The following is a 15531-nucleotide window of genomic DNA, read 5'->3' as shown; positions in this document are numbered from 1 at the left end:
ACTTAACTTTGAATTAAAGCATGCCTAAATTTGGCTTGCATGAATAATACTGTGAATTTCTCTCCTTTTTAGATGTCTTTCGCAAAGGTACCCTAAATTTTTATCTGATACTTTTATCTTTATACAATCCATCGAGAGAAAACGTTCTTGACCGCTGGAATAGGCAGGGAAAGAAAAAAAAAAAAAGAAAAAACAATGGCTCCATAGAGTTATTTTGTCTTCTGTATGTGTGCTCTTGTGTCACTACTTTCTCAAATGCACTGCTTTGAGGTTGAGGACTCAAAGTTCAAAGAAGATAATCATGGAAATGTGATGAGAGAGGTGGAGATAACAGGGTCTCAGTAAGAATGTAACAGTCTTATTAAAGCCTGGAGGAGAGTTAAATCGTTTTCTCCACTCCCACCCCAAATGCTCCCACAGCTGATGTCTGCCATGTTATGCCTGTTAACCTGGATAGAAATGGGTTTTTAAATGGATTAAATATTAATTTGAGGTTAACAATATGAAAATTAAACACACCCCTAGATGTTCCTAAAGTCAGCATCTTGAGGATCATTTCAGCTAAGAGAGTGCCATCAATTAGGGATAGCATTTTCCATTGATTCCAGGGGTGGTGTTGCTTTCTAAGATTCACTTGGAGGAATGATTTTTCTCTCCAACCAGTCTTTTCTTTTGATGTAAGCTGACTGCCCACCTCCTTTCTTCCCTGGCAAATGTTCTATCAGTGCTGCTTCCCCCCACCCTATCCCACAATGCCCTCATCCTATCTACCTGACAAGTACTTTCTTTTCTTTTTATGACTCCCATTGATTTCTTTACAGAGGTGAAATTGTGCAGAAGAAACTTCCCCAAAAATTGAGCCCAGGTATATTATATCAAGAAGAACTTCCTAACATTCAGTTCTATTATATGCCAGAACAAGTTCCCAGGAGCAATTGTAAAAGGCCAATAATATGAGTTATTTAAAACTCAACTGGACAAAGTTATGGTGGATGTGCTGTCAGGAGTTCCCTAGTTTTAGCCACAAGAGAATTCAAAAGACAAAGAGATCATAAAAGGGTTTTTTTCTCTTCAGCTCAGTTTTTCTCTAAGCTGAATTCCGTAATTTCTGTTGAAATCAATAACATTAATACACAGCAAGAGTCTCTGCTTTTCTGATGTCAAATTTATCAAGAACTGGAAGGAAAGAAGGATGGGGATACTAAGGGAAATCATTCACTAGAAAGAAGTGACGTGATCTCATGAATGATTACCTGAATGCAGTGTTTGGGAACTCGTATCCTAATTCTAGTTCTCTTTCTGATTGTGTGATCAAAGAAAAATGTTGTGTGGAAACAGACAGTTAAGTCCTGCTAACATCTTCTAATAAACTCCTCTAATTATGTATCACTTCCTGCACTGTTCATGTATTTTGTCAACCAAAAAGTATAAATAACCTTAAATTAGTATCTGTTTTGCCATTAAAAGTTTAAGATGATTTTTCTCCAATACATTTACTAGTGCTAACTACTACTATTACTACTACTACTACTGTAAGACTTTGATTATGATTATGGTACATACCAGCCTTGAAGAACATTCCAGAAAACTTCCCTAACCCAAATGATATATAATATATACTCTGAACCTTTAATAAAAATCCCACTGTGGTTCAATTAATCAATAGTGTAATTAAGTGGAACTCTTCATTGGTGGAGCATTTTGACAGGCACCCTCTCATTTAACCCTCTGGACAACCCTGTGTGGTGGGTATTATTACCAGTTTTATTGACAATGAATAAAACTAATGTTCAGAGAGAGGAATGGTTTGATCAGAGTGAGAGTTAAGTCCAAACTCAAACCCAGCTTGGATTCCAAAGCCCTTCTGCATATCTGCCCTTCTCAAACATTTTGGGGGCTTCATTATCTAAAAATATCCAGATGACAAACTGTATATGTTAATTACACTTTCTTTCTTCCACTTCCTCCTCTCTACATTCTGTTCCAGAACAACACACATAAATATATACAGTATTTTAATCAATGGCTCCGAGAAAGGAGACTTATTTGCAAGTATTTTATTTTTCATTCACAGAGAAATAATCATGTAAATTCCTTTGAACGGTGTGCCTTTTGGTTGAAGTAATTAACCCTTCTCCTTATTACCCCAGAACTCAATCTATTCTGTCTGATCACTCTGCAGGACTCTCTGACCCCTACTTTTCTTAAATAATTCCATTCACCCACCAGGTCAGAGACCATCACATGTTTCACTGTGATTTGAGAAAAGAGTCTGTAAGTGAAGAAACAACTAATATTTTTGGTTAGTTTTAACAGGTAGAGATCATAACATGTATTTTTACTAAGTGTGAGCAAGACACATTTGCATCTGGCTGGAATTCATTGCTTATGTCAGGAAATCATCAAAAACTTTCAATCCTGATCTTAAAAATGAGAAAGAGTAAATTAAATAAACTGGGTGAAAAAAGAAATAATGCTTTGATTAATGAGAATACAGATGAAAAGAAAAAGTTACCTCAATAAAGATCAGAGTAAGAAGTTTTCTTCATTGTCAGGATGAACTAGTTCTACATACACAATAATGTAAATGAATGTCACAAATATTATATTTAATAAAAGAGGACAGGCACAGGGTACATACTGTACAGTTCTACAGATGATCTTCAAGAAGAAATGATTTAAGGTGATTGAAGTCAGAATAGAAGATACCCCTGGGGAAACACTGGCTGGGAAAGAGCCCAAGAGGGTTTTACAGAAGTAATCTATATCTTGTAGGTGTTTACACAGGTATATGCATATAATAATTTATTGAGTTTTATCCCTAAGATTTATGCACCTTACTCAATGTATTGTATAGTTCAAATATGAGTGAAGGGATAGATCATAAAAGGTCTTTTCATTTATGTGTAGGACTTTGTCCTATAGAAAATGGAAATCACCAATATGTATATTAATCAAGTAATTGGTTAAATTTGCATTTTGAAGACTCCTTTTTGGATCTCTGGATGATCGCCTGGGAGAGTAGAGAAGCTGGAGTCAGATACCTACTCCAGAGGCTATTTAAATAGGCCAAGTGAGAAGTGATGAGAGCAGAGAAATACAGAAAGGAGGAGATGACTATTAATAGTAACTAATTAATACTTGGCTTTGGAAAACAGTAAAAGAAAAGTTAAGGGCTATTTTCGAGGAATTTGCGATCATCTTAACTGAGATAATTCAAACGAGATGATCCAATAACTCATCACATTTAAAGATAAGCTAATTGTCTTCCTCCTATATTTCCTGTGAAATGTGCAAATATGAGTGATTCACCAAGGAGGTGTCTTGGTTGGTAAGGTAAGCTTGTGAGTCATTAGCATAAACATATTTTAAGTCATTGTCATATTAAAGATTGTCTGGATGTATTATTTAGTTAGAGAAAGAGGATTAGGAATGAGAATTTGTAGAGAAAAAAGGATGAGCAAAGAAATAGAAAATGAGGAAGAAAAACAGAGGAAAAATTAGAAAAACAGAAGATCCAGATGGTGATAGAAGTCAAGGAAAAGGAGATTCGAAGATTAAATGGTCAGTGATATTTGGTATTAAATTTACATAGTTTGAGTAATATACAGACTTTACCTTTTCCACTGAATTTGGGTATTAGTGGTTATCAGTGATTCTTGCAAGTGAAGAGAAGCTAAATTGGTAATGTGCATAGTGATGGTGAAAACGTTTATAATGAACCATGGGGGTATATGGAGGTGAGACACAGAAATAGCAAAAATGACTTGAAATAACTGAAAATTTTTAAAAATTGCGATTTAAAAATAGATTCATGAGGTTTTCAATTAATGCTTCTTTTATAATATTAGATAGACTTGTGGAACTATACTTGAGTCTAAACTGTAGTTGAAAGAAAAAAATAAAAATAAAAAGAGAAGATGGGGCTTCCCTGGTGGCGCAGTGGTTGAGAGTCCGCCTGCCGATGCAGGGGACATGGGTTCGTGCCCTGGTCCGGGAAGATCCCACATGCCGCGGAGCGGCTGGGCCCGTGAGCCATGGCCACTGAGCCTGTGCGTCCGGAGCCTGTGCTCCGCAATGGGAGAGGCCACAACAGTGAGAGGCCCGCGGACTGCAAAAAAAAAAGAAAAGATAAGATGAAAGAGCATGGGATTCAATGCGTTGGTGGAATAATTAGTTTTGGACAGAAGTGTAGCCTTCTATGCCTTTGACATTGTAGACAGAGATAGATTGCAAACAGAGACAGAGGAGACAGCATGTTTTAAATTGTTCAAGAAGGAGGAGGTGAGGGTGTAAGTCTAAGATACAGAGAAAGTAGAGCAGGTTTAGAACAGACGCTGAGTAGAATGTAAGAGAGATTACAAGAATGCTCTCCACCTTTTATCTTTCTCAGCATTTCAATACCTGGCTTGAAATACTGAGACATGGTAGTAGATAATCAGTCATTCAAATTTAAAAAGTAATTGTAATATAATGAGAATAAAATGCTACAACCCTCTAAAAAAACATACTGACTGTTCACTGACCTGAATTCCAAGTAACTGCAGAACTGGATGTTAACCAATCCCCCTCAGTCAATGGCAGCCCTACTTCAGTATCCCTGCTTCAGACAAGACATGACTAGGGTGAGGTGAGTGAGGCACTCAACTCAGGCACAAAATTTAAGGAGATACCAAATAACTCAGTAATCAGGATAAAGGCATGCCTCATTTTACTGTGCTTTGCTTTACTGCATGTTACCAGTATTGTGTTTTTTTAAATAAATTGGTTTATGGCAACTCTGTCTCGAGTAATTCTATCAGTGCCGTATTTATCAACAGCATTTGTTCTCTTTGTGCCTGTGTCACATTTTGGTAATTCACACAATGTTTCAAACTCAATACTATATTTTTATGGTGATCTGTGATCGGTGATCTTTGATGTTAGTATTGCAAAGAGATAACAACTTCCTGAGGCTTAGATGATGGTTAGCAATTTTTAGCAATAAGGTATTTTTTAATTAAGGTATGTACGCTGGTTTTTAGACAATGTTCTTGCACACTGTATAGACTACAGTATAGTGTAAACATAACTTTTATATCCACTGGGAAGCCAGAAAATCTGTGTGACTCACTTTATTGTGATATTTGTTTTATCATGGTGATGTGGAACCAAACCAATACTATCTCGAAGCGTGCCTACATTATATAGCAATATCTTTAAAAAATCAAAATTACTGCAAAAAAGTCATACTGAACAAAATACAATTTTAATGAAAGACAGGCTGCAGCCCTAGATCTCATGACCCTGTCTCACTCTCTTCACCCTCATTTCTACCCTGTTTATGAAAGTCAGCCAGTCTCTAAACCAGCCTTCCATCACTGTGCCTCTAAATGTCTGGCAATCCCTGAACCCATGCGTCCCCAAAATACTATATAAAGTTGGTTCCCTGCTTTGTTCTAAATGACTGAGTTCTGCAACCAAAGTTGTCCTTAGCTTAGCAAATAGAGCTTTGTTTCAGACATATTTGCTTATCTTTTTCCTCAGTCCAAGAATAGTAGCAGGACATCTGTATTTTCTGTGTTGGACAAGGGTTCCTCCCAGTCTTGCTGTTAACATACTCTGGACTTGGCTAAAATTGTCCTGAGTATCTTTTTTGCCCCTATTAAGCATACTCTTGGATTTGTAATAAAAAAGATTCTTTTGGATACATTTAATGGAGGAGGTTATTGCAAGGAGTCACAGAAATAAACTTGTGGTTGCTGTGGTCATGGCCTTTTAACTGTGAGGGATAACAGCAAGCCTAAAGCCCAGAGAAATAGTTTGGCTTCTTTCATGATGCAGCCAAAGCAGTGGTTACTTTCTTTTATTCCTTAATATTGAAGACATAAAAATTTAAAGGTAGGAATTTCTTTGACAGTTATCTCTCATAAAAGAGGAAGTTAATCTTTGAGAGCTTATAAATTATGTCTGATTATGACACAGTCAGGTTTTTTTTCTGATTATTTTTCTATTGAAGTATAGTTGACTTACAACGTTGAGTTAGTTTCAGGCATACACCAAAGTGACTCAGATACACACACACACACACACAGACACAGACACACACACACACACACATATATATATATATATATATATATATAACTTTTTTTTTCGGATTCTTAGATTCTTTTCTTATAGGTTACTACAAAATGTTGTGTACAGTTCTAAATTAGGAGGTTTATTACTCTTTACTGATTTGCTTCATGAATAAGGGAAAAGGTAAACCAATAATCTGTCCGTCCAGTGTCCAATGCTAATAGTATTTGACTTCTGGTTCCACCACATCCTCTAAACTCCAGGCTTTGGCTGCATGACTCTTAGATCCCTGATATTCTTTCCCAGAGTAAAGTAATGGAATTCAGAAAATGCCGCTCAGAACTGTTTGTCTCTATATTCTGTAACTGACTGGTTAATAGAAGAATTGTGGAATAGCCACAAGAGAACCAGGATTGTAATTAAGTCATCTTGAGGTCTCAGTTTCCTACTTGCTTTGTGACTTTGGGCAAAGCATGTCACTTCATGAATATCATTTTTCTCCTCTATAAAAGGAATAGTTTGATTAAAAGGTCTCAAGGATATCTTCAAGATACAAAATATCTGAATCTATGGTTGTATACATGTCAGTAAATTTAATTTTCCTCACAATAGTTTTGCTAATGGAAGCTTGGCACCTTAAATATGGCCGGGTCATTCTTGAGGATGTGCTGACTATTCCAGTATCATTACTACTGTGACATGACAGCTACTTAACAACTTTATTAATGTGTCGTTGATTTATTTGTGTGTACACAGTCAGCAAATCTTAGACACCTGGGATCCAGGGAAGAGAATGGTACTTATGTCATGTAAGCTCTCTTTGCCTCAATTTCGATAACCATAAAATTAAGATAGTTATACCTACTCCTATGATTGTCATGAGGATGACATGATATAATATGTGTGAAGAATTGAGCACAGTGCCTGACTATACTGGTACCCATGACAGTCTAGGGGTGTTTTTTTTCTTCCTGCCTTAATAGTGAAGCTGGCCAGGTCTTATAAGATCAATAATTATCCAGTTCTCAAATAAAACACTTGTCAAAACTTAGGCTGAATGACTATCTCTTCCTCCCGAGTTCTCTGCCTCAGGATTCAAAGATATAAAATCATTGGAAAACATTAATGACATTCCTCCCTCTACATGCATAGACAGTAAAATAAATTACTTTTAATGTTTTCCAGGAAAAACAACAAATTACATTTGAAAAGTATATGTTTAGGATGACAGAATCCAGATTTTTTGATGCAACATTATAAATACTGTCATTTGACAGTTATTAGTTTACAGATTTTTATAATTATGGTTATTACAACAATTTATATTTCTTAAATATCATCCAGTGATTCTCCATTATGTCAACATCCTAATACATATTGCATTGGGATACATATTTATATTATTTATTATAAATACATATATACATTTACAGAAAACTGAAAGACATGTGTCAGTACCTTAGATGTTAAGTCTCTCAGTCACCGTGTGTTATATAATCTTGAAAGTGACAAAACCCAGGCTGTGTGACTAACACTCCTGATATTACAGCCACCTGAGTCTCCTGTAAGAGCCCACATTAACCCTGGTTCATGATGAGAAAGCATTTCCCTGTAGCCCTTCTTGTTAGACATCCATATTCTTGACCCTGGGCATTAACCAATGAGTAGTTAATTTTTAACAGGTCGGGGTGTCAAGTCTGGCAGAAGTATTTCCTCAAGGGCCCCATCACCACTTTCATATTTAATTTGAATTTCTTTGGGTCAAATGTTTAACTGCTCTTGACATTCTCCACAGCAGTTATATCCAATCTCAATCTGCATAATAGATTGCAGGGAGGGCAAGTCATTTTCTATCTCAATTTGGTCAAGCTAGCAAAAGTAACCTGTTGCTTTGATAGCTATGGGCAAGTACCCCTACCCGTTTTGATTTTATACTATCATCAGTAACATAAAGGAATTAGACTAATTCCTTTTTGCCATTACATCATCTTCTGATATTTTGTAACTCTAAGTATATTTAAGTAACTATTAAGTACCAGGTTCCAAGGGTATCTAATGGAAGTAAATGCCACTGGTCAAAGAAGTAATTAAGGTTCTCCTATTCAGTGAATATGTAGAGGTACTGTGGTCATGTTCAGTCAACCAGGGGAGAATGGGAAGGTGGAAGTAATTGTCCTGGTTTATGTATCTTCTTGCCCTGAAAGCACAAACTAGGAAGTACTTAGGCATGCCTGGGCTGTCCACACAAATAGATACTTCTGTTTCCTTATTGAAGGTATATAGGGACAGTGAAGAAGCTGTCAACTTGAGTATGAATTAGGGGGAGCTAAAATCTCCTCCCAAACCAAAATATCTTCACCACTTACTGTCTATCTCTTTGATACAACAAATATTTAGTGAACAGCCATTTTGGCCAGACATTCTGCCTGGTGCTGAGCACTTGAGAGCAAATGAGATACAACTACTGTTCTCTAAGAGTTCAAAATCTGAGACAGCAACTATTCAGAAGGAAAATTGGCTCCTGGAAAAGTTAACGCATTAAGTGTGGTATGTTGAAAAGGCCTGAGTTCAAATTAGCCCTTGTATCTGTATGAGTTGAGAACAATTACTTAACTCTCTGACCCTCAGTTTCCTTAACTGTACATATGGCTACTAATAATGTATTTCTTTCAAAGACCTTAGTGGGGAGCAGGGCAATGAGAGGAAAGAGCTTCAGAGAGTTATATGATTAGAGCAGCTGGGGGTAGGAGATTCCGGGACCCAGGCAAAGATACGGTTTAGGTATAAAACATTTAGCATTCAAGGCTGAACAGGGATCTATTTAGAGTGATTCAAAATATAATGAGTCATCAAAAGTGTGACTAAGGACAACCTAAGGTATCACTGAAGGGCTCTTGGTAGGCTCTTGAGAACTCATGTCAACTATAGAACTTCTGAGATACTAAGTGAGTTAAGCACGGATCTCAGTTAGTTATAGCCTCAGGCTTTTATTCTTGATGTTTCATGTTGCTTTGATATGATATAGTACCTGGGAATGAGGCCAAGGTAACAGACTGGGAGTCAATATCTTCATTTAAAATTTTGCAGCAACATGGATGGGCCTAGAGTTTGTGATATTGAGTGAAGTTAGTCTGATAGAGAAAGGCAAATATCATATGATATTGCTTATATGTTGAATCTAAAAAAACGGTACAAATGAACTTATTTACAAAACACAAATAGAGTCACAAATGTAGAAAACAAACATATGGTTACCGGGGGTAAAGGGGGTGGGAATACATTGGGAGATTGGGGTTGACATATATACACTACTATATATAAAACAGATAGCTAACAGACTGTATAGTACAAGGAACTCTACTCAATACTCTATAATCACCTATATGGGAAAAGAATCTAAAAAAGAGTGGCTTTATGTATATGTATAACTGATTTACTTTGCTGTACACCTGAAACTAACACAACATTGTAAATCAACTATACTCCAATAAAAATTTTAAAATAAAATAAAATTTTGTGAACCTTGGGATACATTTGGGAGGAGAGAGAGGGAGAAGGGAACAGGTTAGTTGACTGTAAAGGCCACTGTTATTTCAAGAGAACATGGAAGTCTTAGGAATTCATTCTGGGGCTAATAATTACAACCTGGGAATCTAAGGGAGAGGGAAAGTTCTCAAAAAGTCCCCTGGAGGAAAGACAACACTTCATCATCTGATAACATGGCAGGGATGTAACTTCTTGAGAGAATATAAGACATGACTTTCCAGTTAACTTTGGACTCCTCACTCTGGCTGTTTAGCTGCTGCACCATCTGGCCTTGGGAGCCCACACACCTCATGCCCACACAGAGGATAAAATGGAGATACAGGGAGGAAGAAAGGGGCAAGTTTGTTCAGCTTGAAATAGCTGGCATCTATTTTTATCATTTTAATTCTTGTTTTGAAGCCTGGCTGCCTTGGATGCTCCTTGACGTCCCTGCAGAGATAGCTGGGCTGAGGAAAGCCAGTGCTTGCTAACCAGTGAGCTTTACTGCAGGCTGTTCTTGAACACCTGGGGCCTTCCTGGTGACCAGAGAGCACCACAGTTTCCCCTCTAGAACACGGCTTTGCTCCAGGCACAGACAAAGCCAGCTTGGGGTGCTCTTGTTCAAGGGTGTTATGGGCCCTCTGGCCTTTTTAACCTGGTCCTGAGGGAAACAAGAGCAGATACACACCCCCTTCACCCTGGCGGAAAATTTACCTCCACCCAGGTCGTCCTTATACCCTCTCCTCATAGGAAAAGGCTGGTCAAGGCTGCTGGGTCAGCCTTGACCTCACACACAGAGACAGAACCTGTGCTCAATCCGGCCCTGTCAAGGGAACTAGCATCTCACCACTCTTCTTGTTCTGCTGTTTATGTCTCTAAAATAACAGGATGACTTGCTATCACACACACACACACACACACAGCTTAGTCGCATTGTGCAAAGTTGTAACAAAGAAAAAACATTCCATGACTTTAGAGCATTTCCATGAAGGTCAATTATTTAAGTTATTTTGACATTATTAACTATGCTAATAAAAGCTATTAAAAACTGCATTTGCAAGCGATCAGTGTAAAACCCTGTGCATGCTTGAGTAAAACTACTACTTAGGGTTAGGTGCCACCTAGTAATGGTTATGCAGGTGTGGGTGGACCTACACTGTTACACTTTTAAATCCCCTTTTGTTTTGCTGCCCAAATCTAAATAAATACTTTTGTTAGTAGATAATTGTTCTTTTACTAAGAGATACTCTTTACCTACAGAAATGTGTTTTGGGAACTTATTTTACACAGCAATTTTTTATCCATTGAAACTAACCCTTATCAATAAATCACTATTGTTTAGATATTTTAAACAGTACTTTTTTGTAATTTATGTTTTAAGAATCATGCCCAATTTTATTATTTCACAAGAAGGAAGCAAAGGATAAAAGTAAATTTAACACTTCCTGGCTGTTGATTACTGGCAAGCTGCTGGCCACCTGCTCGACAATCTCTATGCAAATGATGCTCCTTATTCACCAGAGTACAGAATTTTAAAGACAGTTACAATACGAACATGAACATGCGTATAAGTTGTTACACATAATAACAAAAGCTGGTTCTGTCAACTCCAGTCTCAGCAGAAAATTCCATCAGAAATAGTTAAACTTTTCTTTGGTGGATCATGCCTTCTCCACTCTTGGCCCACATGTTTTGGTCAAAATGGACCTAACTCACAGCTTTAGGAATAGATATTGAATAGCATATAACTTGCTTCTTGAAGTGTGGCAGTGAACCACATCATGAGTACCACTTGGAAACCTATTACAAATGTAGTGATATACACACTCACACATACACACACACACAATGGAAAATTACTCAGCCACAAAAAAAGGGTGAAATGATGCCATTTGCAGTAACATGGATGGACCTAGAGATTATCATACTAAGTGAGGTAAACCAGAGAAAGGCATATATCACATGATTTCACCTATATGTGGAATCTAAAAATGATACAAATGAACTTATTCACAAAATAGAAATAGACTCACAGGCATAGAAAAGAAAAAAGAAAAGAAATGTAGTGTCTTGAACTGCGGCACATCGGGGCCAAAGCTCCAAAACAAAGGTCAGGCATTCCCAAAACAATGTGCTAACCTGATTCTGGCCGGTGGGCCCGGCCTGCCGCAGGCGTCCGGGGTCTTTCAGTGTGGTCCCCGTCGCTTGCGTCTCCTGGGACTCCAGCCCAGCGCTGGGTGGCAGGAAGGGAGTCAGCGGAGTCTAGGAGAGAAGAGGGCACGGGCCAGCTCCGAAACTCCTTCAGACGAGGTTAGTACCGTAGCCAGTAGCGTGAGCTGGCTGAGGGCAGAGGGGCATTGGCTAGCGGTCGGTGGAGGCCCCGCCCCTGACCCCGGGGGCCCCGCCCCTGACCCCAGCCTCTTCCAGGGCCCAGAACCTTCAGCCTCGGCGCTGGGCTCCCGAGGGTCTCGCCCAGCCTCTCTCCTGGCTTTCCCTTGGCGCCCTCCTTGCTTGGACTCGCAGCCTGCACTGTGGGGAGAGTCGTGCCCCGCCCTGGGCACGGTGTCGCCCGTGCTGGTGCCCAGGTGGCCTGGACGCACCTCAAGTTGCCAAAGAAGCGCTCGGCACAGCGCGAGCCTCAGGCTGCAGGCGCTCTGCCTTCTCCCCGACCCAGCGCGCAGGCTCCAGGTGGCCTCCAGGGCGCAGCCAAGCGCACGGGGCCCGACTTGCGAGGAGCCTGAAGCCGCGGACACCTGCGGCCTGGCCCTCGGTGAATCTGCCAAGGCCCAGCCGGCACCGTCCTCAAGGAGTGAGTCACTGAGAACCGGCCTGAGCCGGTGGCTCCTTTCTTGGTCGGGCTCCTCCCCAATCCTCAGCCTGAGGCCCCGGGCTCCTCCCGAAAGATGCTTCCTGACCCGGAGGAAGCTCCTGAAATTCCTCTGCCCGGCTTCTGTATATACTCAACTTATATTTAAAGCTTTTGTATGCTCTGGGCCCGTTGACTGCTCCTCCGGTTTGAGCACTTCTGTACCGTTTCTGTGGTGGCGTTGAAGAGTTTTGGTCCATGACGACTTGGTATTTTTGTAACCGATCCCAACAAAGACTCTTACCACAGTTCTTGGTGGTCTTCTGCAAACTCCGAGCGCCTTTTGAAACCAAATGAACTGATGGTGAGCAGGCTTCAAGGAAGGCTACTTGTGAGACCACAAGCCGATGTGCTGGTAAAGTGCTGGAATGTACCACCCTTTTAAATTCCTAAACGGTAAATATCACCCCGTGACTTTTATTTAAATTATTTAAATATTTTTCCTTGAAAAGAGTGGGAAGTGATGCCAGGATTATAAATGCATTTAAGTTAAACTGTGTAGCGTCCTCTGCACAGTACATTTGCTTTAGAAATGTGGTATAGTTCTGTTGCTGTTTTATATATACACATATAGTATTTTTATACCTCAACACTTATTCTTGATGGTATCTGTCAGATATTAGGAGGGATCAGAAATTGGAATTGTTTCAAAAGTCTTTAATTAACCTGATGACCTCACCAGGGACTTACAAAATCTGTTTTTAATATCTAGAACACTACAATTTAAGCTCCAAAACGACTTACAGAAATGTAAACCCTCATTTATCAAAGGCTCTGGGCAGACCTGTCCTCCCACTGTGGGTGGTGCCCTAAGTCTGCAGCCCATAGTGGCCAGCCTTCCCTTGGTGCAGGTGGGCAAGGCCGCTGGATGGATGGACAGAAGCCCAGGCCAGCCCGAAGTTTTATCCCTTGGAGCAGGACTGCTAAGCTTATGTGTACAAGCTTCTTTTGGCCCAGTGTTCAGTCATCCAGCCCTCCGTGCTCTGTCTGTGTGAGGTTTAAAAATAAAGCTTCCAATGTCCAAAAAAAGAAAGAAAAAAAAGAAAGAAAGAAAAGAAGGAAAGGAGGGAGGGAGGGAGTGGGTAGGGGAGGAAGGAAGAGGAAGGAAGAAATATAGTGTATTGGGCCCTGCGTCAGACCCACTGAATCAATATCTGCCTTTTGAAATATTCCCCAGGTGAACTGTATATGAGTCATTATAGTCCAGGTCTAAAGCAGTGGTTATTCTGGATAAACACTGAAATCACTTAGGAACTTTAAAATATACTAATGCCTGATTCTCACTCACAGATATACAGGCTTAATTAGTCTACAGCTGGCCCCCAGCATAAGTAATTTTTAAATCTCTGAAGGTGATTCTAATGTGCAGTGATTTTCCACCATTTGAGAGCTTACCTCCCTACCTAATTTGTTTCAGATGTAGTAATTCAATCTAATCCAACCTATAAGAGGCTAACCCTGGACATTTGTCTGATTCTGAGGGAAAGATAAATTCTCTTTCAAACTGGAGGTGAAGCTAAAAACATGAAATTCAGAGCAGCTGTACACCTCCGAGGACAAAGATTATACCTGCCTACATGGAAGAAACAGAGCTGGGAAGAAAGATGGAATAGGGTGGGTCCTGGTGATATTTTTCAAGCCCCACTTTAAGTCATTCCTTTAGCCATTTAAGCTTTTACCTTTGTAAGCTTTTTTGACATAATCATTTGGTTGATTTTTCTATTTTGTACAACAGAAAGTAGCTTATTTGATAAACTCTGACCCAAGGAATCTGTTGGTGGACTCAATCTACACAGGAAAATACTGCATCAATCCATACTAGCTATATAATTTTAAAACTTTAAAGAAACATATTGGGTTCTGACTCAATACACTTACTTTATAATTGAGAAGACTAAGGACTACAGTGGATTGGGGAAGAGTTCACTACAAGTGAGGATCAAGGCTGGTCGATAGGACCTGGCTACAGAGTAGAACCCAGTGCCTTTACAGGAAACTTGCGGTTTCCTGTTTGCAGTAGTCTCCACCTCATTGATGTTTCCTTTTAAAATATTTGAGTTCTGATCTAAGAACCAGTAGCAACCTGGTAGATGAATACACAGCAAAGGGAGTTCTTCGATCAAATAAATTTGGCAAGTGCTTTTTAATAACTTTTGCCTCCTCCGGGAGCACCTCAATTCACTTAAATTTCTAATAAATGCTTGAGCAAAAACAACTGTTTAAATCTTTCTCCTCCCAAAAAATACCTATTGGGCTTCCCTGGTGGCACAGTGGTTGAGAGTCCGCCTGCCGATGCAGGGGACGTGGGTTCGTGCCCCGGTCTGGGAAGATCCCACATGCCGCGGAGCGGCTGGGCCCGAGAGCCGTGGCCGCTGAGCCTGCGCATCCGGAGCCTGTGCTCCGCAACGGGAGAGGCCACAGCAGTGACAGGCCCGCGTACCATAAAAAACAAACAAACAAACAAAAACCCTATTAACAGCTCTCTGAATTGAACTTTTAGAATACAGTTGATGTCTATTAATATGACTTTAAAGGAGTTAAAGTTCATAAGAGAGGAAATGCCTGGCTTCAGTTTCTCCCAAAGCAAACCGGGACAAAAAGACTGAAATAAAGTTATTTGTTTAGGAGGTAATCTCAGGGAGCAGAGCAAGGGTGAGGGTGTAGGTGAAGGAGGGGTGGGAGAAAAAGCCAACCAATTATGTGGAATGAGTGAGTCATGACTGTTGGCAACTGGAGTTCCATCCTGCTGGGATGGTTGGGAACTTAGGTTGAGGGTTGTCCTGAGTGTGTTAAAAGCCCTCTAGTTCTGGTCTGCTTTGCATATTTCGGAGCAAGCTCCCATGTCACTGCATGAAATCCTCATCCAGAGAAGCAGAAACACACAGAGCTTGGAAGCTGTCAGTATTCTAGGAACTTTTCTCTGCAGATGGTGGAGACCTTACTAGTGACAGAAATGGATAAGGGAGCCATACGGCAACATCATGTACTATAGGAAGAGTCATAATACATTCCCCCCAACTAGGGCCTCAGGTAAAATTAATAAATAATTTGAGGATGATGAGAAGATAGATTTAAGGTGT

The sequence above is a fragment of the Neophocaena asiaeorientalis genome, unplaced genomic scaffold, assembly GCF_003031525.2.
Source record: "Neophocaena asiaeorientalis asiaeorientalis breed wild unplaced genomic scaffold, Neophocaena_asiaeorientalis_V1.1 scaffold240, whole genome shotgun sequence".
Classification (NCBI taxonomy): domain Eukaryota; kingdom Metazoa; phylum Chordata; class Mammalia; order Artiodactyla; family Phocoenidae; genus Neophocaena; species Neophocaena asiaeorientalis.
Note: the sequence above shows the minus strand (reverse complement) of the source record.